Below are 25,582 nucleotides of genomic sequence, written 5' to 3'. Positions count from 1 at the left end.
ACAAGAACACTAGAAAATGCACACAATATTAAAGGGAACCTGTCACCGGAATTTGGCGGGACCGGTTTTCAGTCATATGGGCGGGAAAGGAAAGGGTGAATCAAACACCCGAAAACCCCACCCATATGACCGAAAACTGGTCCCGCCAAATTCCGGTGACAGATTCCCTTTAAAAAAAAATCATAGAAATTTTTCTTTTAGTCTCTTTCCTTAATTTGATCACACTTTGTCCCATCATAGAATTACAACTAAAAAGCATAGAAAGAAATTCTTGCTGTGTATCTAAGAAACACATCTATATCCTTCTCCTCACTGTCCCATGTGTGGCTGTAAGACAACTGACTGCAGCAGACGTATCCCTACGGGGCAATAGGACAAAAGATTGTTATGACCTTCTGCCCTTGGTTCATTCTGCTACCAGCTGAAGTTGGAGATGATCAGCATGAGATTAACCCTGTGATTTACATAGGATTTATACAAGACTTTTCATTTCATTTCTAGACTTTTAGTTTCATGCGTTTGGTCATTTTAACTTTTCTTCACCAACAGATGTTTTTGTTGATATTATCTAGTAATGCAAAATCACTAATATGCCTTTTTTTATTCCCCACCAGTGCTTATATGGCTGCTGTCTGAATGTCTACCTGAAGCAATTTCTGAACCATAAACATCATGAATAAACAAAGCAGTCCATTGTATGCTGGGGGAAAAAGCGTAAGTAGTAATGTTTCCATGTTCTCAAAGATGAGATACAAGAGAGTGAATTATGATATAGGCAACAGTTGAATAAAATGACATAACATGCGTCTGCTTACATGTGATGGTTAGAACTGCTTCTTCTTCCTTTTAGCAGTTCAGATTTTCCTTGCTCTGTTTTTGCAAGGGTTAACGGTCCTGTTTGTCTCCTGGAGCTCTCTGTCCTGAGTTGTCTCAGCTGTTCTGAGTTTATCACTTCTCCTCTAAGCTTCAATTGTTGGTATGATAGCTTGCAACTACCTTGTTTGGAGCTGAAGGAGTGAGCTGAGAAAGGAGCAGAGGTTTGGAGTTGTTTTATTATTATTATTATTTATTATTATAGCACCATTTATTCCATGGCGCTTTACATGTGAGGAGGGGTATACATAATAAAAACAAGTACAATAATCTTAAACAATACAAGTCACAACTGGTACAGGAGGAGAGAGGACCCTGCCCACGGGGGCTCACAGTCTACTCAGCAGTCGCACCTGGCCCTCACGCACGAAGGATCTCAAGAAGATATTTGCATGTACTTGGCTTGTGTGTGAGTCTCCCAATCTCTACGGTGTCTCTATGGTGTTTCGCCGGATATCAGTTGGGGTGTCAGGTGTCAAACTCTCACCAATCTATTATTGATGATCTATCCTAAAGATAGGTCATCAATATAAAAGTAGTGAACAACCCAATAACAAAAGATTGCTTTACCTCTAATTTGCTCTTGATTAGAAACATTTATCCAGTTTTTTAAATATTCACAACTGAAAGGCTAAAGTGAAATCAGAGGATAACGATCATTACCACCTTATGAACGGAAAGAGTCAATGCTTTTCTCCTGTACAAATTCTCAAGTTATTATTTCTGCTGACTATACCATTATCAATATCTTATCTAATTAATTACTTTAGTATACAGATACAAGCAGCTCAGTCTGTTTACCTTGGGTGTGTGACAGAATATACAAATTAGATAAGCTCCCACTATTCTTTCTTTGTGATCCATTGACATGGACTCCATAAATGTTACCAGCAAAGATAATAAAAATACTAACCTCCACAATAAAGAAAGGTTTTAAATCTCTCTCTCTCTCTCTTTCGCTCTGTATAAATATATATTTATTGTGGCAGACTGACTCCCTTGGCTGCTCAAAGAGGTAGACACAGGAACTGGTTTATTAAAGCCGTACTGCATAAACCAGTCCAAAATTAGGTAAACAAACACTGCCCTACTGGCATAATGGGAAAATCAAAACGGCTTACAGTACAATCTCTGCGGATGTGGTGATCCATCCGCTCAGGAAAAATAAAAACAATGTTCAGCTCTCTTTAACATGCGCACAGCTCTGGAGATCTCATCTCCAGACACACCAAACACCGAAAGAGTCCAAAAGCTCCTCCTCCTCCTTTACCTTCTGGATCACACCTTGGGGGTGGAGATATGGTAACAGCTTCCTAACTATTCTTCAGCTGACCATAAAAACCAAGCCCTTAACCCTTTTACCCCCCAAGTCTTTTTGCACCTTCCTGACCAGGCCATCTATTACAATTCTAACCAGTGTCACTTTATGGAACGCTTCAATGCATCCCACTGATTCTGAGATTGTTTTTTCATGACATATTGTAATTTCATGATAGTTGTAAAATTTATTCTATGTGATGTGCGTTTATTTGTGAAAGAAACAGAAATTTGGTTTTTCAAACTCTTAATTTTGTGCCCTTAAATCAGAGAGTTATGCCACACAAAATAGTTAATAAATAACATTTCCCACATGTCTACTTTACATCAGCACAATTTTTGAAATATAATTTTTTTGTCAGGAATTTATAAAAGTTGACCAGCAATTTCTCACTTTTTCAATTAAATTTACAAAACCATTTTTTTAAGGGACCACTTTACATTTGAAGTGATTTTGAGGGGTCTATATGACAGGAAATACCCAAAAGCACACCATTATAAAAACTACACCCATGAAGGTGCTCAAAACCACATTCAAGAAGTTGATTAAGCCTTCAGGTGCTTCACAGGAATTTTGGAATGTGGAAGGAAAAAGTGAACATTTAATTCTTTTCACAAAAATTTCATTTTAGACCCCAATTTTTTTTTTCATTTTCACAAGGGTAACACGAAAAATTGGACACCAAAAATTGTTGTGCAATTTCTCCTGAGCATACCAGTTCCCCATATGTTTGGGAAAACCACTGTTTCGGTGCGTGGCAGGGCTCGAAGGGAAGGAGCTCCATTTGTTTTTTGAAGACAAAATTTGCTAGAATAATTAGCAAACACCATGTCACATTTGGAGAGCCTCTGATCTGGTGTGCCTAAATAGTGTTAGACTCCCACAAGTCACACCAGTTTGGAAACTAGACCACTCAAGGAAATTTTCTAGCTGTTTGGTGAGCACTTTTATCCACAAGGTGCTTCTCAGAAATTTATAAAATTGAGCTGTGAACAAAAACAAATCAAAATTTTCCAACAAAAATGTTTTCTAGCTCCAAATTTTGCATTTTCATAAGGGTAACAGTAGAAATTGCACCATAGAATTTATTCTCAGTACACTGATGCCCAATATGTGGAGGAAATCTTGTGTTTGAGTGCACAGCATGGCTGGGAAGGGAAGGAGCACAAGACACATTCTAGATAGACCCCTCAGGGAACTTATCTAGATGAGAAGTGAAAATTAAAAAATTACATTTTTCTCACAAAAATGTTTTTTTTATACAAAAATGTTCATTTTCATAAGGGTAACAGGAGAAATTGCACCATATAATTTGTTGTGCAATTTCTCCTGAGTACGATGAAACACCATATGTGGGGGAAAACTACTGCTAGGGCACACGGCTGGGCTCAGAAAGGAAGGAGTGATGTTTTGGAACGCAGACTTTGATGTAATTGTGTGTTGGTGTCATGTCGTGTTTGGAGAGCCACTGGTGTGCCTAAATAGTGGGAATCCCCCACAAGTGACCACATTTTGGAAACTAGACCCCCTCAAGGAATTTATTTAGATATGTGGTTGTGGCACCCTAGGAGTTCGGGTACCACAGTGGTGCTGCCTTACTCTCGGGGAGGGTTGTGCCATGCCTGGAGACAAGTGGGATCCCTTTGGCAGGTAAACTACACACACAACACATTCTGAATCCAGGCCAGAAGGGGGAGCTCAAAACCCAGTTTTAGGGGAACTTCCCTCAATAAAGATCTTGGTCTGGAGGAGTCAGTTCAGTTCAGTCTGTGTGAGACAAGAGACAGGAAAGGAGCACAGAGGAATGATTAGGAGCTCAAAGAGGCGGCGATTGGGCCTCCTGTGAACCAGAGAGCAGAAACCGGGCATTGGAAGCCCGATATTGTGGATAACTGCAAGGTCCACAGTAGAACCGGAGGGCATAGGACTATACATTAATTGCCCTTACTAAACCTGAGGTACAGCAACAGTTAGAGCCTTGTGTCACCGTGTCAGAGACCCCAAGAGAACAGCTCAAGTTGCCTACAGTGCAGGACAGGAGAGAGAAAGGGGTACCTTGCCAGCAAGCTACAGGTAGCAAGGGACCAGAAAACCAGCTCATAGTGGAACGCTCCCAACCTGACCTGACAAGGGGATGTCTACTTGTTTTCAGGCTGCCTGGACTCCTTCTTGCACCTTCAGTAAACCAGATAAAGACTGCAACCCTGTGTCCTCTGTTATTTACCGGCAACCCACCATCCTTGCCATACACCTTGGGAGCCCTGGGGACCCCGCTTAACCTGTGGGAAGCGCCACCATCTTGCTGCAACAGCATCACCCCAGAGGACCCCTTTAAGCAGCGTCGTCCCCTCTGACGGAGAACCACAGGTGGCGTCACGAATAGACTTTATTCCAAAATACCCCTTAAAGACCTTTCCCCCTTAATTGAGTGTCCAGGGCCATGGACCGGGTCGCAGCCACCGTGACATCCCCTTTAAGCGCGACCGGACCCGGTGCCGAGTACCCCAGGCCCTGGTGGGTGACTCATGGTGAGCACCTTGAACCCCCAGGTTCTTCACAGAATTTTACAATGTTGAGCTGTGAAAATGAAAAAAGTTTTCTCACAAATCTGTTGTTTATCCTCACATTTATTCTTATTTTCACAAGGATAGCAGGTAAAATTGACACTAAAATTTGTTTTGCAATTTCTCCAGACTACAACAATATCCAATATGTGGTACTTTTGAAGCACAGTGCAAAGCTTAGAAGGGAAGAAGCGCCATATTGGAGTTCAGATTTTCCTGAATAGTCTGAGGGTGCCATCTCACATTGGCAGACACCCTGAGGTGCCAGAACAGCAGAACCCCCCATATATGGCCTAATGTTACAAACTACAATCCCCAGTGAATTCATATTACACCACCTGTGTCACATTGACACCACCTCTGCTTCACAGATTTTTATACTATTGGGCATTGAAGAAAGAATAATTAATTACATTTTTACCACTAAAATGTTGTTTTAGCCCCAAAGTTTTCATTTTTCTAAGGGGTAATAGAAAAAAAGTGGACCTTTGTTTGTTGTAAACATTTTTCCTGAGTGTGCCAATACACTACATGGAAACAAGAAACACTTTTCAGGCACAGTGCAAAGCTTAGAAGGGAAGGAGTGCCATATTATAGTGCAGATTTTACTGTCATGTTTTGTGGGTGCCATGACTCTGAGGTGCCAGAATAGCATTATTCCTCATACGTGATGCAATTTTACAAAATAAACCTCTTGATGAGTTAATCTAAGGGGGCAGTGATCATACTAACATCACAGGTGTGTCACAGAATTTTATAACATTGGACTGTGAAGTAAAAATAATTACATTTTTCCCCAAAAAAAATGGTTTCGCCCCAGATTTTACATTTTTACAAGGAGAAATGGGTAAAAAATGGCACTAAAATTTGTCCCACAATTTCTACTGAATGTTGAAATAACCCACATGTGACTGTAGAGTGCTGCTTAGCCATACGAAGAGACTTGGGAGGGATGAAGCGCTATTATCCTCTTGGAGTTCAGATTTTTGTAGAATAGTTTGCGGACTCCATATGCAGAGCCCCTAAGTGCTAGAAGAGCAAAATCTCCCCCTCAAGTGACCCCATTTTGGAAATTATACCCCTTTGGGAATTTATCTATTGGTGTAGTGACTATTTTGACTCCATGGGTGTTTTCCAGAAACAAGCAACAGTGGACGTTACTGAGTAGATTAAGTTAGGCAGGCTACAGAAATGCCAAACAGGTGGATGTTAAATGTGGATTAAGGACACTGTGGGGCTCAGAAGGGAGGGGCATTTAGATTTGGGAGCGCGGATTTCGCTGGATTTCTTTTGTGGTAACGGGAGCTATAGCACTTTTCTAGAGCCTTTGTGCTACCAGTTAAATGGAAAACCCCTATATTTCCATTAACAGATGACAGACCCGAGTGGGGACTTTTTTTGTGGACTGAGTTGAAGCTTTTATTGGGAACATTTTACATAACGTTTGAGATCACATTTATCCGGCGCTCTACGCTGAGCACTTACTTTGGGGCTTCCATCTAAATCGCTGAGTGATGTGATTCAGATGAAACCCCTGAGGAACCCATTCCCTATAATGAGGCAGCAGAGTAACTCTGGACTCCGTTTGGTCTCTGTTCAGCGGTTTCCTTCTTTTCAGAAGTGCATAAAACTGTGGCAGACTGTGCTTTTTTGCAGGCATAAAAAGGCAGCCTCCATCTGCCTCATTATAGGAATATTTTATACATATTTTAGAGAATTACACGGAAACCCCGGGGTAAGCATCCAGCACAGAGCACAGGATAAATGTTAGCTGAGCCTTACTGCGATCTTTTCGGAGGCAGAAAATCAACAGCATGTGTAGAGTTGGTTTTATTTTTTATGCCAATTCCTTGTGTGCTATAAGTGATAAGACGACTTTATTCTTTGGTTCGATGCGATTGCAGCGATACCAGAATCAGCTAGGGTATGTGCACATGTGGTGCAGAAATTTCTGCATCTATTGGCAGGAAAAATGCAGGGGCAAAATAGTGGATTTTTGCCTAATTTGTGCTTTTTCCCACACTCATTACTATGGGTGAAATGTGCAGCAACAACACTGACGGAATTGACATCCGCAGATTTAAATCTGCACCAAATCTGCAAGTCACAAGCTTACGTGTGCATGAAACTTCAGGATTCTCATTCACTTTGTGGGCATCAGGAAGCCCTTCAGGTTTTGTGACAAATCTGCACTGAAAAAATGCAACGTGTGCACACAGCCTTACTGTACTGTGTTACATACAGGCTGTAAAAGCCAAACAGTCCACATTAAAAAAAAAACCTATTGTAAAAAAGATATGTCGGAAACACATTTTTATTTATAGTATGCAAATTGTCTCATCAGAGAGGAAGAGGACGAGAACTATAGTGCCACCTGTCAGAAACACTTCACATTTAGTCATGAACTTGCAGCTCTCTGGCACCCCCCACCCTGCTGGCCAGAGGATAAGAAATAGGGCGCAGCTAATTTATGTCGAGTATTGCGGCACGTGAGGTGATGAGATGTATATATACCACCGGTTCCTGGTGGGAACATATATATACCCCGTTCCAGTCACCACCAAGTCCCCAACACTACATAAATATGAAGACTATGCTGCCACCACTCATACGTGGATCAGACACCCGTTTGGTAATGTGAATTTGTGCAGAGTATGTGGTGGATCGCTCATAGAGCAAGAAGAACATAGCTAGAAAATGTAGAAGTTTACTCCAGAAAAAATTGGCAGTGTTACAAAGGAAACAAATGATATTACAAAAGACAAAATTCAAGTATGTAAAAGCAGTTATGAAATCAAAGGGATGAAAATCCAAAACTTACTAAATCTTTGGCATTATTGTTTCACCTGCGATTTTACCATTGTTTAGAGTCCAAACAAGGTATGTCTGAGATTTGCTGGTGGGTAGAAATTAATTTCCCAGGTTTGTGATGGCCCTAAATGCCACAAAACGCTGCCATGTGCAGCACCTCAGGTTACCGGTAGCTGCAGTGATGTTGCTTTTCCTTCGGGGAAGGTGATGTCATACTCAGAGGCAAAGGAGTTCTCTTCACCAGGTAAGGCACTTACATGCAACACATTCTAAATCCAGGCCAGGAGGGGGAGCTCAAGACCCGGATTCAGGGGAGCTTCCCTATGTTTTATGTTTCCTGACCTGGAGGAGGAGTTAATTCAGTTGGAGGGAAACAGAGAAGGAGAAGGACGTCTGGAGCAGACGTGAGAGGCCTGGCAGCCACGAGGGAGCTGCAGCCTCTGGGAAGGAGTAACCTGTTGGGTTGCATGTGGAGCAGCTGGAAGGGAAGGAGCACAGGAAAGAGGCAGAGCTCAGAGGGGAACTGTGGCAGTACACCCTCGGAGCTAAAGGGCAGTAATCCGGGAACCGGGAGCCTGAGGCTTTCTTGGACTCTAGGACATGGAGCAGAACCGGAGGGCACTGCACTATACATCACCTGCCCGCACCACGCCTGAGACACAGCAACACCTGAGGAGCCTGGGGCGTCTATGAGTCCCTGTAAAAAGGCTCAAGCTGACCATCATGCAGGTACCTGTCCCAGGACAGGGGGAAACTGGAGGACCTTGTAGGAAGCTTAAAACAGCAGGGCCTTCACTTAGAAAGGCGCAAGTAGGAAAGGCTCATTGACCTCTACTGGGAAAAGAGAACTCTCACTTGCCTCTGAGTCGGCCGGACCACCATCACCCGTTCCTGGTACCCTGGACTGTGGCCTGTCACCCACAAGTAAACCAGGGAAAGACTTATCACTTGTCTCCTCCATTTATTCACCAGCTACACCATCTACACCACACACCATAGGACCCCTGGGGACCCCGCTTCACCTGTGGGAAGTGTAACATCTGGGCTGCTGCAACAAACCCCAGGGGATCCCTTTAATGCAGCGTCGGTCCCAATACTGACCGAACTCCACAGGTGGCATCATGACAAACGTTGAACATTTAACCCCCTTTAACATTGATGCCCAGGGCCACGGACTGGGTCGCAGCCACTGTGACATCCCCCCTTTGCGACCGGACCCGGTGTAACAGGCCAGATTATACCCCCAGGCCAGACTATACCCGGGGTTAAAGTGGCCTAGGCTAGATTATACCCCGGGTATACTTTGGCCTAGGCCAAACTATACCCCGGGGTATAAAATAGCCTAGGCCAAAGTATACCCCTCCAGGCCAGATTATACCCCCCAGGGTAAGCTGAGGGAAAGCTGCTCATTCTTCTAGGTCACAGCTCCCCCTCCCATCGGGCACTGCTCCTTTTCAAGCTCCTCCACCTCTGGTGACGCCAGGGATCTCCCTTTCTAAGCCCCACCCCCTCCCTATAGTCACATGTGACATGAAATCTTCAGCCCTGCTCGTGCCAGCTCGTTGTCTTGGCGCCTTGGATATGCTTGGAAAAGGGCTTTGTATACCTAGGGGGCACTGACGAGCACTGAGGGGTGGGTGGGGAACCCCTTTACTGGTTGCTATGGGATATAGCATGATCACTCTATCCTAGCAACACCTTGGATACGCTTGGAAAAGGGGTTTATCTATCTTGGGGGCACCATTGCAGCACTGCGGGTGGGTGGGGAAACCTTTTACTGGTTGCTATGGGATTTTACATGATCACTCTATCCTAGCAACGCCTTGAATACGCTTGAAAAAGGGGTTTATCTACCTTGGGGGCACTCTCGCAGCACTTAAGGATAGGTGGTTAACCCCTTAGGTGGTTGCTATGGGATTTTACATGACCACTTTATCCTAGCAACGGCTTGTATACGCTTGGAAAAGGGGTTTATCTACCTTGGGGGCACCCTTGCAGCACTGTGGGGAAGCCGGGGAACCCTTTTACTGGTTGCTATGGGATTTTACATGACCAATTTATCCTAGCAACGCCTTGTATACGCTTGGAAAAGGGGTTAATCTACCTTGGGGGCACCCTCACAGCACTGCGGGGTGGGTGGGGAACCCTTTTACTGGTTGCTATGGGATTTTACATGGCCATTCTATCCTAGCAACGCCTTGGATACGCTTAAAAAATGGGTTTATCTACCATGGGGGCACCCTCGCAGCACTGCGGGGAAGCCGGGGAACCCTTTTACTGAGGAAGGAAACAGCACAAAAATTCAAAAGCTGACTTAGGCCATAGTATACCCCCGGGGGATAAACTTTATACCAGGGGGTATAAAATAGTTTTTATAGTATTTCTCTAGGCCATAATGTTATCACTTCACTGTTTTTCTCACCCTATTGCTTATTTGTTGAAAAGTGTGCAGATCTGAACTGACAGTAGATGGCGCTGTCCTGTCAGTGCATAGTTAATGATAACTTGTTTTGTATGTTCTCTATGACACCTCTCTGCTCTCTATGACACCAAATCTTTTCCAATTTTGACAACCATGGAAGATCAATTGTATGACCAGCTTTTGAGATTCTACACTGCAACAGAACAAAGGTACCCTCAGTATACCTACGATCTACCTCCTGAGAAACGTGCAAATGCCAAGTCCCAGTTTAGACAAACAGCAAAGCCATATCGAGCCCAAGGAGGAATTGTTTATCATAGGGAAAAGGAGGTTCTTACTAAAAGTCGACTGCCAAATATCCTGAAGGCCTGTCATGACAACCCAATATCTGGGGGCCATTTTGGCAGAGATAAAACTTTAGCCAAAATCTCTGACCGGTTTTACTGGAAGGGAATGAAAAATGACGTTCACCAGTATGTGAAAGCCTGTCAAAAATGTTTTGTTATAAATCCCAAAATCACAAAGGAAGCTCCACCACTCAACAGTATATCAGTGCCTGGAAAAGTATGGAGCTTAGTTGGGATTGATATGATTGGCCCTCTTCAGGAAACATCAAATGGCAACAAATATATAGTTGCTGCCACTGATCATTTCTCCAAATGGACTGAAGCAACAGCTGTCCCAGATAAGAGTGCCAAGTCAGTGGCAAATTTTTTGTACTCCGTTATCTGTCGCCTTGGCTGTATGGAGACTCTGATTAGCGACCAGGGACGAGAGTTTGTAAACTCGATCATTGACAACCTGATGGAACATTTTCAAACAGATCACCGTATTTCATCTGCATACCACCCACAAACAAATGGCCAGCGGGAACGTGATAATCGGACACTTAAAGAAGCTCTTAGTAAGCTTGTCAATGACCAAGGAAACAACTGGGATCAATTCATCCCTGGTGTTCTGTTTGCCTATCACACATCTGTGCATGCTTCAACCAAGGTTACTCCATTTGAGGTCATGTATGGACGGAAGGCCAAGCTTCCCATGGACCTTAATCCCTCAAAAGATGATACGGTGGATCCCATGCCCATTTCAGATCATGCCACCCCTGATGTGCTAAATACACTGTCAAGCATTCTTAAAAAGCTGCACTCAGACGTCAGTACCAACATCCACTCTGCTCAAGAACACCAGAAGTGTGCCTTTGATCGCCGACACAAAAGCAACAAAGAAATCACTGCTGGTACCATAGTTTATATCAAGAATCAGCGCCGTATTCAACGCATAGGTTCAAAGATGGAACCACGCTGGATTGGACCTTATTTAGTTGTGGAATCCTTGACCAAGGGACGAGTAAAACTTAAGAACAACAAAACTGGCAAGATATTAAGCAACACATACCACACCAGCAACCTAAAGATTTACCAGGATAAAGAGGCTTCTCCACCATCCGATGATGATTATTCCAGTGACTCTGCCACACAGAAAAATAAGCAAACTAAGGCTTTCAACCTACTACCAAGTTCAAGAAGGAAGTATCTTAGCACCACTCTTGGCCTTACGTTTAGTAAGGTTGTATACTGTGGATGCAGACGAGACCTTGAACAACCACGGCGTACATATAAAACCAAAGGTGATGGAAACTGCTTCTTCCGGGCCATCAGCTACATCTTGACAGGAACAGAGGACAACCATTCCCTTCTCAGAGATAAAGTCATCCACCATATGAAAACTGACTTGACAAAAAAACTACAGGACTACTTGAACCAAAATGTGAATGAATATGTGAACATCTCTGGAATCTCTCGTGATGGAGTCTGGGCAACTGATGCAGAGATCATGACCACGGCGAATCTGTTGAGTTGCGACATAATAATCTACACAAACGTCGGTGACTCCATGGATTGGTTGACATATCCTGCAAGCTTCAATCTGCAGTCAACAACTGAACATGCACTGTATCTTGAAAATAAGCACGATCATTTCAATGTTGTTATCAGTGTTTAGCTTTAAACGTTAATTTGGTAGCAAGGACATGCTAGACTAAATGTCATAATACACAGAATGACTGTTGGGCGATTTGTTGCCCCAGATAATTGCATTGCATGATAAGTGACTTATAGCTAATGAGAAATTATTGCCCCCCCTCCCACCGCTAGGTGGTGCTGGCTCTGCTTCTACAAGCTCCAACGGCACTAGCCAGGTGCCGCTCTCCTCTATGGCGCCTGGCTGTGACGTCGGCGCATGGAGAGGCAGCGCCACCTAGCGGCAGGAGGGGGACCCCGTCTACCAGGAGACGGGCAGCGGCGGTTAGCGAGGGGGGGTAATCGGGCAGCCCCCCTAAGGTAACTATAAAATGGGGGGGTATTTGTAATGCATATGCATTACAAATACCCCCCTTTACAACTACTTTTGCCATGGGCAAAAGTTTTGTATAGTGGGAGGTACTCTTTAAGAATTGTCAGTTTGGTTTCTCAATAAAATGTTGAAGCATTAAGTAATTCTTGTGTATATCACTCAATGCAAATGATTTCATTGGGGTATAATATGAGCTGAGAGGTATAAATTGGGCTAGGCAACTTTAACCCCAGATTAGTTACATAATCTGGCCTGGAGGGGTATAGTTTGGCCTAGGCTATTTTACACCCCGGGGTATAGTTTGGCCTAGGCCAGTTTATGCCCGGGTATACTCTGGCATAGACCAAATTATACCCGGGGTTAATCTGGGACAGGGTTACTTTGGCCTGTTACACCGAGGAACCCTTTTACTGGTTGCTATGGGATTTTACATGACCACTTTATCCTAGCAATGCCTTGTATATGCTTGGAAAAGGGGTTTATCTACCTTGGGGGCACCCTGCTTGCTATAGGGTTTTACATGGTGTAAGTACCTTAGATTGATCATTTGAAATCGCTTAGCAACCAGGAAAAGAGTTCCCCAGCCTCCATGCAATGCTGCGACAGTGCCCCCAAGGTAGATAAGCCCCTTTTCCAAGCGTATCCAAGGCGTTGCTAGGATAAAGTGGCCATGTAAAATCCCATAGCAACCAGTAAAAGGGATCCCCACCCACCCCGCAGTGCTGTGAGGGTGCCCCCAAGGTAGATTAACCCCTTTTCCAAGCGTATACAAGGCGTTGCTAGGATAAATTGGTCATGTAAAATCCCATAGCAACCAGTAAAAGGGTTCCCCGGCTTCCCCGCAGTGCTGTGAGGGTGCCCCCCAAGGTAGATAAACCCCTTTTCCAACCGTATCCAGGGCGTTGCTAGGATAAAGTGGCCATGTAAAATCCCATAGCAACCAGTAAAAGGCTATAGTCTGGCCTGAGGGTATAGTGTGGCCTGTTATAGTTTGGCCTAGGCTGTTTTACATCCTTAGGTATAGTTTGGCCTAGGCCAAAATATACCCAGGGTTAAATGTAGCCTAGGCCACTTTAACCCTGGGGGGTATAATGTGGCCTGGAGGGGTATAGTTTGGCCTAGGCTATTTTACACCCCGGGGTATAGTTTGGCCTAGGCCATTTTATGCCTGGGTATAGTTTGGCCTAGGCCAGTTTATACCCCGGGGTATACTCTGGCCTAGGCCAAATTATACCCGGGGTTAATCTGGGACGGGGTTACTTTGGCCTGTTACACCGGTACCGAGTACTCCACTGCCCTGTGGGCGCATAACATGCGTAACCCCAAGTGTCCAAATCCTGGAAATCTAATTTTCATGTTTCTGGGATTAATCTGTCTTATTGAATTTGGCTCTGAGTGTTTTGCTCAGAAGACATAGGTTTTTGGAGGGAAACGCATTCAGCTCTGCTAGCAGGCAATAAAACTCGCATTCTACACTGACCATTTGCCTGAAGGGAGGAGGAGTGGAAATTCACAGAGGGGGAGAGGGGCTGCATGAAGCATTTGGTTCTACAGAAACCAATGATGGGAGGAGTAGTAGGCCAGCTCTGCTTGTGTATCCAGAACAATGGAAAATAATTCATATTTTCCTGACACCACCTATAGGAAGTAGCAATCCTAAAAGTCAATATCGACCTTCTAACAAGCCTTGTCACACTAGAGTCGATATTGACTTTTAGGATTGCTACTTCTTACAGGTGGCACTAGAGTTTTAGTCCTCTTCATCGGTGAAGAGGTAATTTGCATATTCCCAGAGGAGCATTGCGGTTTAAAAGTCTCCTCACGTCGGCATGTCAGGCTTGACGTGTCGCTCTCTGTAAGAAGGAATGTTAACCCTTATTTAAAGTAGAATGGATAAAACTGTGACAATAGGTCGACATTTTAGCTAGAAGTTATTTTTGATCATTTGAAACAGTTCCCCAGCAGTTACTTCAAGTCATGTAAATATTCCTCACCTTCTGGCAGCAATAGTTTTTATACTTGCATCGATGAATAAAAGCCAGGCATGCTGTGAAGCAATCTGTACCCAAGTTTGCTCTTGATTCTGGTTTCCTTGTGTCAATAGGTGAGAAGTAGGAGGTGAAATTCACAGTAGGACATTAGAAAGGTCATTTTCCATGCTGAGAGATCTGCCTTCCTAATTTCAGCTTGGTACGGTTATACGGAAATAAATGTTTTTTTACCATCCATTCTGCAGCTGTGAGAATTACTGGTCCATTTCCAGTGAGATATACAGAGATTATATACCTACAGCTGGGCTCATTCTATACCTGAGGATGACAAATAGAGCTGGAGTAAGACTGGAGGGTAATGCATAGACCTGGAACAAATGTGATGTCGAACGGTTAAATGCTCATAGGGATCACTCATTTTCTTTAGGTAAGCCAATTGCTTTATTTCCCGATATATCTGCACACCTGCACAACAGATTTTTCTGCCTTGCCGTTTTACTTTACACTCTGGAAATGCTTTTTAGCTACAGGATTAATGCAGCAGAAAAGCAGTTAGTTAACTGACAATCACTAATGCTGGCAGGGCCATGGTTAGCCACCCAAGGAAAATGTTGTTCTCTGTGCCAGTTCTTTGATATCACCGATTGAAATCCTTTTATTTTGATGTGTAGTTGGAATTACAGGATTACGTTTGGAATAAAGACCCTTCTATGGAAAGGAAAAAAATTATTAGATTTCCAAATATGAACAATGAACAATATTTAAGGGGCTTAAGAAATGCTTAATCGCACTTAAGGTTATGCATTGAGCTGGACTACTGTTTTGTTATAAGGTTTGCCATAGAAAACAGCCTCTTGTTATCATTTAGTCATAGCTGGAGCCACATCTCTTACACCTATATGAGCTTGTTGGCCATGCCTTTCCAAAACCATTGGCTATTCCAGCATCTTCTGGGAAGGCTTCCGATGCTTTGCATCTAAATTACTACAGTTAATCCTAAGCTAGTCACAATAATAGAACAGGTGAATGGGGCAGTTCTAGCAGATCAGAAATTTTAGAAACTGACTAATAGTGCCAAGTTTATAAGGATTGCCCACTAGCTTTTTTGATGGCTTATCCTTAGAATAGGCCATAAATATTTGATCAGTGGGGGTGCGACACCCAGCACCCTGCCGATAAACTGTTACCGTCATCAGCGGCCAGAAGTTCTCGGATGCTGCCAGAACACAACAGCTTCGTTATTGGACAGAGAACATAACAGCTCCACTATTATGGGCAAAAAAAACCCCAAACTTACATCTACAGAAAGGGAGGAACAGAACTAAGCAACAGCACATGTGAAAAAGACTTGGGTATACTAATAGATCACAGACTGCACATGAATCAACAGTGTGATTCAGCAGTAAAAAAGGCAAGTACAGTTCTGGGATGTATTTAGGGAAGCATAGAGTCTAGATCACTTGAAGTAATTATACCCTCTACTACTCCTTGGTCAGGCCTCATCTGGAATACTGTGTAGAGGTCCGTCTGGCCACCACATTTTAAAAACGACTTTGAAAAACTGGAGCAATTTCAGAGAAGAGCTAAAAGGATGGTGAGCGGATTGAAAACTATGTCCTACAGGGAACGGTTAAAGGATCTGGGAAGGTATAGCTTGGTGGTGAGTTCTCCTTCAATAGAAGTCTTCAAACAGAGGCTGGACAGACTTCAGTCTGAATTGGTTTAGTGAATCCTGCTTTGAGCAGGGGGTTGGACACAATGACCCTGGAAGTCCCTTCCTACTCTAACATTCTATAATTCTATGATTAATATAGTTACTTCGGCAGAGTACTGCAGCTCGACCTCCTATTAAAATTAATAGGAAGTGGATCTGTAGTACTTGGCTGGGGCCACTATAGCTTTGGAATATAGCTAAGGAATTTTTTTCCACTTATTCGTAGAAGCCCTGAGCCTGAGAATAATGCTATTGTAAGAGGAAGTGATGATACCATCTGGTATCTGGATGGTATGGCATTCATGAGAAAAGACTGCCATCTGCAGGCTGGACAACATCAAGAGGAACCAAATGGCACCAGCAGAGTTGGAGGGGGAGCCAGTTCTTGGGCGGGTCCTGGCCAGGTGACATGCATGATAGAGCTCCAGGATATTAAAGCCCTGAATGCCTAACAACAGGAGGATTTGGTGCCAAGGAGAAGAGTTGGGCAGACGTGGACCAAAGATACCTCTAAGGCCAAAGTGACAGACCGCAGCGAGAAGCGTACGTCACCAAGGTGCCAGTCATCATTAGACAAGGTCGAGTCCAAATCCGGTGAGACTACGCTGGTCAAGACCCAGATTTCAGGCTGTGTTGTCAAGACCAGAACTCTCGCCGTACGCCCGTCAAATCCCAGATGCCAGACGACACCCGTCGGTACCCAGTTCTTTCAGCTCCAGGCCTAGAAGACACCCACAAGCACCAATTCATGAGTGTGACGATCCGTACAAAAACAAAAGTGGACCATCTGGACCGTGACGACGATCCCCTCACAGACGAGCTAGCCAGATGGACTGCCCCCTATACAGGGAGCGTTAGGGGCAGGCCCGTGAGGGATTATCACCACGGAAGCTGGAGGACCTAGATGGAAAAAGCACGAGAAAACAGACTGGCGGGAGCAGAAGGGGTCACAAGATAGGTGGATACTGCAGCACTGCAGGAACAGTGGAAATGGCGAGAGCACTGCGGAGAACAAGGGACTAACCAGGTACGCAGAGACACAGGGAATGACGGGAACACGCCAAAACACAGGAACAGACGAGGAACCGTAGAGACACAAGGACCGACAGGGATACGGCAGAGACACAGGAACTGGCGTGGTACCGCAGAGACACAGGGACAGACGGGAACACCACTGGGACGCTGGAACTGGTGGGATACTGTGGAGAAAGAAGAGACCCAATAGTCAGAGAGCATAGAATACATGGGGACCACGGGCGGCCAAGAGCACATAAGAGCACAAATGAGCATCAGGCACAGGGGGGCGGCAGGAAGCGGTATACATACCGGCACGAAGAACACTTCTGGGTAACAGTCCTCCAGGGGAATAGAGAGGACGAGAAGGAGCGCCCAGCAGGAGGATCAGAAGTGAGCACGCGCAGTGTTGATTCTGGCGTGTGCGCGCGCCCGACGAACATCAGAGGCCAGGAGCAAGCGCAGAGAGGAAGACGCCACAGGAGAGGAGGCGTGCCAGAACGCCGAAGACAGGTGAGTATGAGTGGGCGGAGCTGGCGCAGCGGCGGTGGCATAACAACAAGGAGACAACAATCAAGGGAGCATGCCTGTGGTTACAGAGGGAAGGCATGATTGAGCAGGACCGTCACGTCCATCTACAACACACGGTACTGGGGTTAGCATGGGTTAGGACAAAAAGTGGGGATTGGGCTGGTTGGTGCAGAGCAAGCTCAACGTTCTCTAATAGACTTTGTCACAAGGACAAAGCGGGAAAACCCATTAGCACCCCATCCCAGAGCCAGGATTTCAGAAAGGACTAAGATGGTAGCTCCCATTAATGGGCCTACCACCCTTGTATGGAGAACATTAGCATAATAGAACTAGAGGCTTTACCTGTTATTATAATTGTATTGTTTTATGATCCATTGTTGATTTTCATTCTTTTCTATCATTAATTGTCTCTTAACTACTGTGAACTCCCATTACATTTGAAAGAATTAAACCATTCATTGACTGTTTCTGCCTCATGCCTCACGTAAGTTGCATTCGGTCCCATGCTTCACAGTACAACACATGGGAAAATGTGCTTGATGTAGCATGACATTTAGGGCATTAGACCAGATAATCCAGGTGGTATTTAACTAGCTAAAGAGTGGTAATAGTAAGATCTATGAAGGACAAAAAACTGCATGAGACGGTCTTTGTAGTTAGAGATTCTATAGTCTTATAGAGAAGTGTTGAATAAAATACGGTAATCATCTTGACTGTGGGAGGCACAGTTGTTTTATTTTTAACACTAAAATAAAATGTTTTTTTACCTTTTTTTTAAGCTTAATATACTTTTGGGCAGACTTTAAAATAATCACTCTGCCAAAGAAATGCTGAACAAATATAATTACAAATATTTTTTGAGGTAAAACTCCATATTGACAAAAATTGGAAGTAAGAACATTCTTGACAGTATATCAGGCAGAAGGAAATATATGATAAATCACCTATATATCACATGAAATCTAATCGTGAAGGGTCAGGACGATAGAGCCATCACTGTCAGTGTTGAGTGGTGACCAAAGAATATGTCTGTCTCATGGTTATCCTTCAAGCAGATTTAAAGACTCTGCAATTTCAGTCTCATCTTGAAGTCCTTTTCATGTCTCAATCTCATGAAAATGTCAATGCACATAAATTGTGCCTTGAGGGTTTCATCGCTCGGTCTGTCATCTGAAATATTCCCTTGTATACAGAGCCTAATATTGGATTTAAATAGAAAAATTTAAATCTTAGCAAACCAAATAAGTCCAGGCAATATCAGATGACACCGAAAGGGATTTTCAAGCAATAACTGCAAAGCTTATTTTTCGACACGTCACTGAGATTTATTGTGTGTGTGGACTAAACACTGCAAGCAATTTCACTGTCCTTGATTTTCTACATTTCCATCCCATTCTCATTATATACCTCTCCGGATGTTTGTTTAAAAACTTTGAATAAACTATGGCATGTGGTAGAGAGGAACATGGAATAAAAATAACATGAAAACACATTATAATTTAAGACAGAAAATGTATGAAAAAGATATGAATAAAAGGTCTTGAAGCTTTTGAGAATACATTGACAGGTCAAGGACATGTTAAAGGTTACTGATTTATGTGCATGGAAGAAGTGTGCCTAGACTAGAGCCTGACATGCAATAATATTACTCTGAAGGTTGAAGCACATACAATATTTTGGAAGAATATAATCTTACAGACCATCAATAAAAGCATCTTCATCAGTTCAAGACCTGTCCACTTTCCCGAGTCCCCGACAAGACACATTTACAGGTTTATCTACACATGCGGTATAAAAAGCTGTACATTTTTTGTCGTTCGGAGTCTCTGATGGTGAAGTCAGGATTGTGTGGCAGGTAGCTGCCAGGTACCACTCCAGGGCAGTGTCTGGCACAGTAGCACCTGATCAGCTTCGGACTGTGCGGTTTCTGTATAGCAGACAGGACAGGCACTGGTACAGGTTCAGACTGTGCAGCTTCTGTATAGCAGACAGTTTAGGAATGCGAGCAGGATACAGGTTAAACAAATCAGGGTCTGGATCAGACAAGGCTGACAAGGGGACCTAACAACAGGCAAGTAAATATTAACTAACTAGTACAATTGTTGCTCAGGCATTTCCCAACAGGTGGAGGTGCCTTAAGTAGTATGTGTCTCCCAACTATTGGCTGGGGACATTTTAGGAGAGTGCATGCTGTTTCTGTAAGAGACAGGAAGTGCATGTGCCCTCAGCATGCTGCCAGGGGATCTGCCAGATGTGCGCAGACCCTGGAGAGTGGAAGCGGAGAAGGAGATCCAGACAGGTGGCTGGGGTGATAAGTAAGTTGGCATCCTTGCCGGGAAAAGGGAGTGGAGGCGCATGAGGATGCCAGCCCTACAAAAAGAAATCTATAATTTACCTTTTTTTTCACAATTTGTATGACAATAAAGGACCAATAAAATACATAAAAAATATATATGTATATACAGATATACAGTCATATGAAAAAGTTTGGGCACCCCTATTAATCTTAAGCTTAATGTTTTATAAAAATTGTTTTTTTTGCAACAGCTATTTCAGTTTCATATATCTAATAACTGTTGGACACAGTAATGTTTCTGCCTTGAAATGAGGTTTATTGTACTAACAGAAAATGTGCAATCTGCATTCAAACAAAATTTGACAAGTGCATAAGTATGGGCACCCTTATCATTTTCTTGCCTTAAATACTCCTACCTACTTTTTACTGACTTACTAAAGCACTTTTTTTGGTTTTGTAACCTCATTGAGCTTTGAACTTCATAGCCAGGTGTATGCAATCATGAGAAAAGCTACTTAAAGTGGCCACTTGCAAGTTGTTCTCCTGTTTGAATCTCCTCTGAAGAGTGGCATCATGGGCTCCTCAAAACAACTGTCAAATGATCTGAAAACAAAGATTTTTCAACATAGTTGTTCAGGGGAAGGATACAAAAAGCTGTCTCAGAGATTTAACCTGTCAATTTCCACTGTGAGGAACATAGTAAGGAAATGGAAGAACACAGGTACAGTTCTTGTTAAGGCCAGAAGTGGCAGGCCAAGAAAAACATCAGAAAGGCAGAGAAGAAGAATGGTGAGATCAGTCAAGGACAATCCTCAGACCACCTCCAGAGAGCTGCAGCATCAACTTTCTGCAGATGGTGTCACTGTGCATCGGTCAACTATACAATGCACTTTGCACAAGGAGAAGCTGTGTGGGAGAGTGATGCGAAAGAAGCCGTTTGTGCAAGCACGTCACAAACAGAGTCGGCTGAGGTATGCAAAAGCACATTTGGAGAAGCCAATTTCTTTTTGGAAGAAGGTCCTGTGGACTGATGAAACCAAGATTGAGTTGTTTGGTCATACAAAAAGGTGTTATGCATGGCGGCAAAAAAACACAGTGAGTTGTATAGTTGACAGAAAATGATAAGGGTGCCTATACTTATGCACCTGTCAAATTTTGTTTGAATGCAGATTGCACATTTTCTGTTAGTACAATAAACCTCATTTCAAGGCAGAAACATTACTGTGTCCAACAGTTATTAGATATATGAAACTGAAATAGCTGTTGCAAAAAAAATAATTTTTATAAAACATTAAGCTTAAGATTAATAGGGGTGCCCAAACTTTTTCATATGACTGTATACATATATATGTATATATATATATATATATATATATATATATATATATATATATATATATATATATATATATATATATATATATATATATATATATATACTAGATGGTGGCCCGATTCTAATGCATCGGGTATTCTAGAATATGTATGTATATAGCAGCCACATAGTATATAGCACAGGCCAGATAGTATATAGGAGCCATGTAGTATATAGCAGACAAATAGTACGTGGCCTTTGCTATATAGTATCTGGCTGCTATATACATACATACATATTGTAGAATACCCGATGCGTTAATATAGGCCACGCAATATATAACACAGCCCAAACAGTATATAACACAGGCCACGCAGTATATAGCAGCCACGTAGTATATAACACAGGCGACGTAGTAGATAACACAGGCCACGCAATATATAGCACAGCCCACGCAGTACAAAACACAGGCCACATAGTATGTAACACTGGCCACGTAGTATATAGCAGTCATGTAGTACTGTATATAGTACTGCCCACGTAGTGTAGTATATAGCAGCCATGTAGTATATAGTACTGGCCACGTAGTATATAGCAGCCATGTAGTACTGTATATAGTACTGTCCACGTAGTATAAGCAGCCATGTAGTATATAGTACTGCCCATGTAGTATATAGCAGCCATGTAGTACTGTATATAGTACTGTCCATGTAGTATATAGCAGCCATGTAGTATATAGTACTGCCCACGTAGTATATAGCAGCCATGTAGTACTGTATACAGTACAGTCCACGTAGTATATAGCAGCCATGTAGTATATAATACTGCCCACGTAGTATACAGCAGCCATGTAGTATATAACGCAGCCCACACAGTATTTAGCAGTGTGGGCACCATATCCCTGTTAAAAAATTCCGTTCCCAGTAATGCTTTGCAGCAATAACATGTGATGATGTAGCGGTCTCACGAGACCGCTACGTCATGTCTGGTCATTGCTGCAATGCATTTTTTGGACCGGAGCATCGCGAGGATCGGGAAAGGCTGGCGTGGACGGCGGAAGGTGAGAATATAATGTTTGTTTTTTTATTATTATTTTTAACATTATACGTTTTTACTATTGATGCTGCATATAGGCAGCATCAATAGTAAAACGTTGGGCACACTTACACGGTTAATGGCAGCGTTAACGGACTGTGTTACACCGCGTTATGTGGGCACTGACTGGAGGGGAGTATGAAGAGGGCAGTGACTGGAAGGAAGTACGGAGGGGCCAATTCGCAGCCGGACTGTGCCTGTCGCTGATTGGTCGCGGCCCGACCCAGGATTTCCGTTACAAACAGACGGAAGTACCCCTTAGACAATTATATATATAGATCCTTATGACATCATATTCATACAGTCATACGATCTCACCATTGGACATGATCCCACAACCACATCATCCAAGCTGTAAGTCGAAAACTCACACAGAGACACTTGTTTTGTATTAGAAAGTCTTGAAAATAGATAAAAAGACCAGTATTCATCAAGAGTCATTTTTTTCACGCCGGTCTTTATGGAGAGGGGGAAAAGTTAGCATGCACAGCACCTGAATCATTAAGCACACGCCTCTGAATGAATCAGGTGATTCACAAAGTTGGTGTGTGGCTCCATTTACGCCTTGCCACAAATGATACTCCAGTCAAGTACTGCAGTAAGATTTGTGGTGTAAGGAACACTATGAATTTGACTAGCAGGGTTCGCCGCATCCTGTTCTTCCCTAGCTGTGCCTATGTTATTTGAGCATTGTGAAAATGGCATGAAATGTCCAACATTTTTTGTGTAGCCTCGCATTTCCTGTAGATTTTGCAACTTTTAAAAGCTAAAACTGGAGTAAAAGCTTTAATTAATCCGAGCCATAATATAGATGCATAAATTATTTCAATATTAATTCAATATTTCAAATTATTTCAAATGCAATAGTATTGATTTATACTCCCCAGGGTGAATATCAGAGCTTGGAAGTGCATGTAATGTCCATGACTTAGAGGCCATAGAGTTTAGTTCACTTCACCTTGTTATAACTGCCGAATCCTACTATCAATTATACCATACGATGTTGGTATGGAATCTCTTGAGCCCTCATACTGGCACATGATGACTCACACTGTCACGTTTGCCTCTCTAAAACACATTGATCTCCTGAATCTCTAATGTGCTGAGCATTTCTGCTAAATTGTTATCTAAGAAGCAGAAAAAAAATAATGTTGATGTTGAAAAAATAACGTGCTCAGCCATAATTGAACATTCTTGATTGGTAGAAATCATTCAGTAAATTAGATTCTAGCCTTTCTTTTTTGCACTCTTATATACTGTACATGGTGGGTCCATTCAATTGTAACTGGGGACATTCTATAGAATTCTACAATGTCAAACCCATTAAGAAAAGATATCCTATACGTTTGTAGCTACACTTTGTAACCTTAAAAAACACATAAAGATAAACTTAGAAAATTGGGAAAAAAACTAACTTGCATTTTACTGCCAGCCAAAAAGGATGCCATCTTTTTAGCCTATTATTAGGTAAATGTTTCCTACAATTATTACAATAGCCATAAACAGCTCTCTGGCTATTCAGCTCTAACCCAAAAATAGAAATTGATATTTCCAAATACAGCTTGGCAAAAATTAAGCGACCACCACATCAACCCCCTGTCATGGGCAGCCCAATCTCCAGACCTGAACCCCATTGAAAACCTCTGGAATTTTTAACAAGAGGATTATGGATAGTCACAAGCCATCCAACAAAGAACTGCTTACATTTTTGCGCCAGAAGCAGTGTGAAAGACTGGTGGAAAGCATGCCAAGACACATGAAAGCTGTGATTAAAAATCATGGTTATTCCACAAAATATTGATTTCTGAACTCTAACTGAGTTAAAACATTAGTATTCTTGTTTCTAAATGACTATGAACTTGTTTTTTTGCATTATTTGAGGTCTGAAAGCACTGTTTGCTTGTTTTTAATTTTGACCATTTCTCTTTGTCAGAAAAAAAATACAAAATGCATTGCTTTGAAATTCGGAGACATGTTGTCAGAAGTTTATAGACTAAAAGAACAATTTACATTTTACTCAAAAATATACATATAAAGAGAAAAATCAGACAAACTGAAAATTTTGCAGTGGTCTCTTAATTTTTGCCAGAGCTGTGTGTGTGACAATTTTCAAGTTTTGGTTATCTGAAACGACACCTTTGAATTTCCTGTCTTAAAATATATGTGTCAGTAAATATGCAAAAACAAATTGTAGAATATGTTAATTTTTAGTAATGGGATTCTAGAAATACTATTTTTAATAAAACAAAGGAACAGATTTTATTGAAGATAATGGTGGCAATTCCTACTGGTAGGTGACACTTGAAGAACAGTAAATACAATGAAAATATGCAAGAAAATGAAGAAAAATAACTTATAAAATGTATTACACTAAAGAAGGAATTAAAATAATAAAAATTTTAGTAAGACTTTTTCATGCCATTTGACATATTGTATAGCCAAAATCCATGTCATGGTGATTCACAACAGATAAAAGTGTACAATAATAAAAGTAAAATAATAGTGCAACAACTCAGAAGTGCAGCATGTATAAATATATAAATGGCATAATTAAGAACAGAAAGGATAAAATGTATCCAGTGATTTATCAATGGATGATGGATTGTGTAGATGGTTCTAGAGAAGTATGATAAGCTCGATGTAACATAAGAATAATAAGTCATGACTTTCGTTGACTTTCCCTTGAGTGTCTTCAGGTCTACTGGCTGCCTCAAGGGTTCACTCAGACTTCAGTTTTTCACTTACTAGTTTTGTCCGTGTTTTTCATACTGTTACATTCTATGAGGTTGATCACATACCTTTGCATTTTTTATAATTCTTTATTTAATGAGTTTTCAAGTACAACAGTAAATAAAAAAGTAATGAAACAGTGATATAATTACAAGAAAAATATTAAAGTCAAGGCGAATCCTTTATCTTTAGCTCCAGTTATGACTTTCTACTTTATGAATTATGACTTTATGAAATCTACTCTGGAGTATTGCTTTCCTCATTGGCTCTAACTGCTGGCCATACATTAACTCATTCTATAGTTAGCAGTAAAATTGTATCAGAGCCTATCTTGGGATCTATGACCTGGAGAAAACCATATTCCTTAGAGGGAACTTGTCATTATACATGCAATCCGATCTGGATAGTATGCTATAGAGAAGGAGAAAGCGGTCAGAATTATATATATATTTCTTGGAAAACAGCATTGTATTCATTGAAATCACTGATGTTTGTATTCTTTTGAGTCCAGTGAGTGGTCCTACAAAGTGATTGACAGAAATCTCTGCATGCA

General features: G+C 42.2%; 1 long non-coding RNA gene across 1 annotated transcript in view; it reads left to right on the top strand.

The window, feature by feature from the left end:
• Window positions 1–25,582, top strand: part of LOC143793737 (uncharacterized) — a 657,878-nt gene that overhangs the window by 416,661 nt on the left and 215,635 nt on the right. The window contains exon 2 of the long non-coding RNA XR_013220229.1: window positions 615–714. This is a non-coding gene — a long non-coding RNA (uncharacterized LOC143793737). The remainder of the gene's footprint in view (window positions 1–614; window positions 715–25,582) is intronic.

This window comes from Ranitomeya variabilis, chromosome 1 (genome assembly GCF_051348905.1).
Source record: "Ranitomeya variabilis isolate aRanVar5 chromosome 1, aRanVar5.hap1, whole genome shotgun sequence".
In the NCBI taxonomy this organism is placed as follows: Eukaryota; Metazoa; Chordata; class Amphibia; order Anura; family Dendrobatidae; genus Ranitomeya; species Ranitomeya variabilis.
The sequence above is the reverse complement of the archived record's forward strand: the minus strand, read 5'-3'. Positions and strand labels throughout refer to the sequence as shown.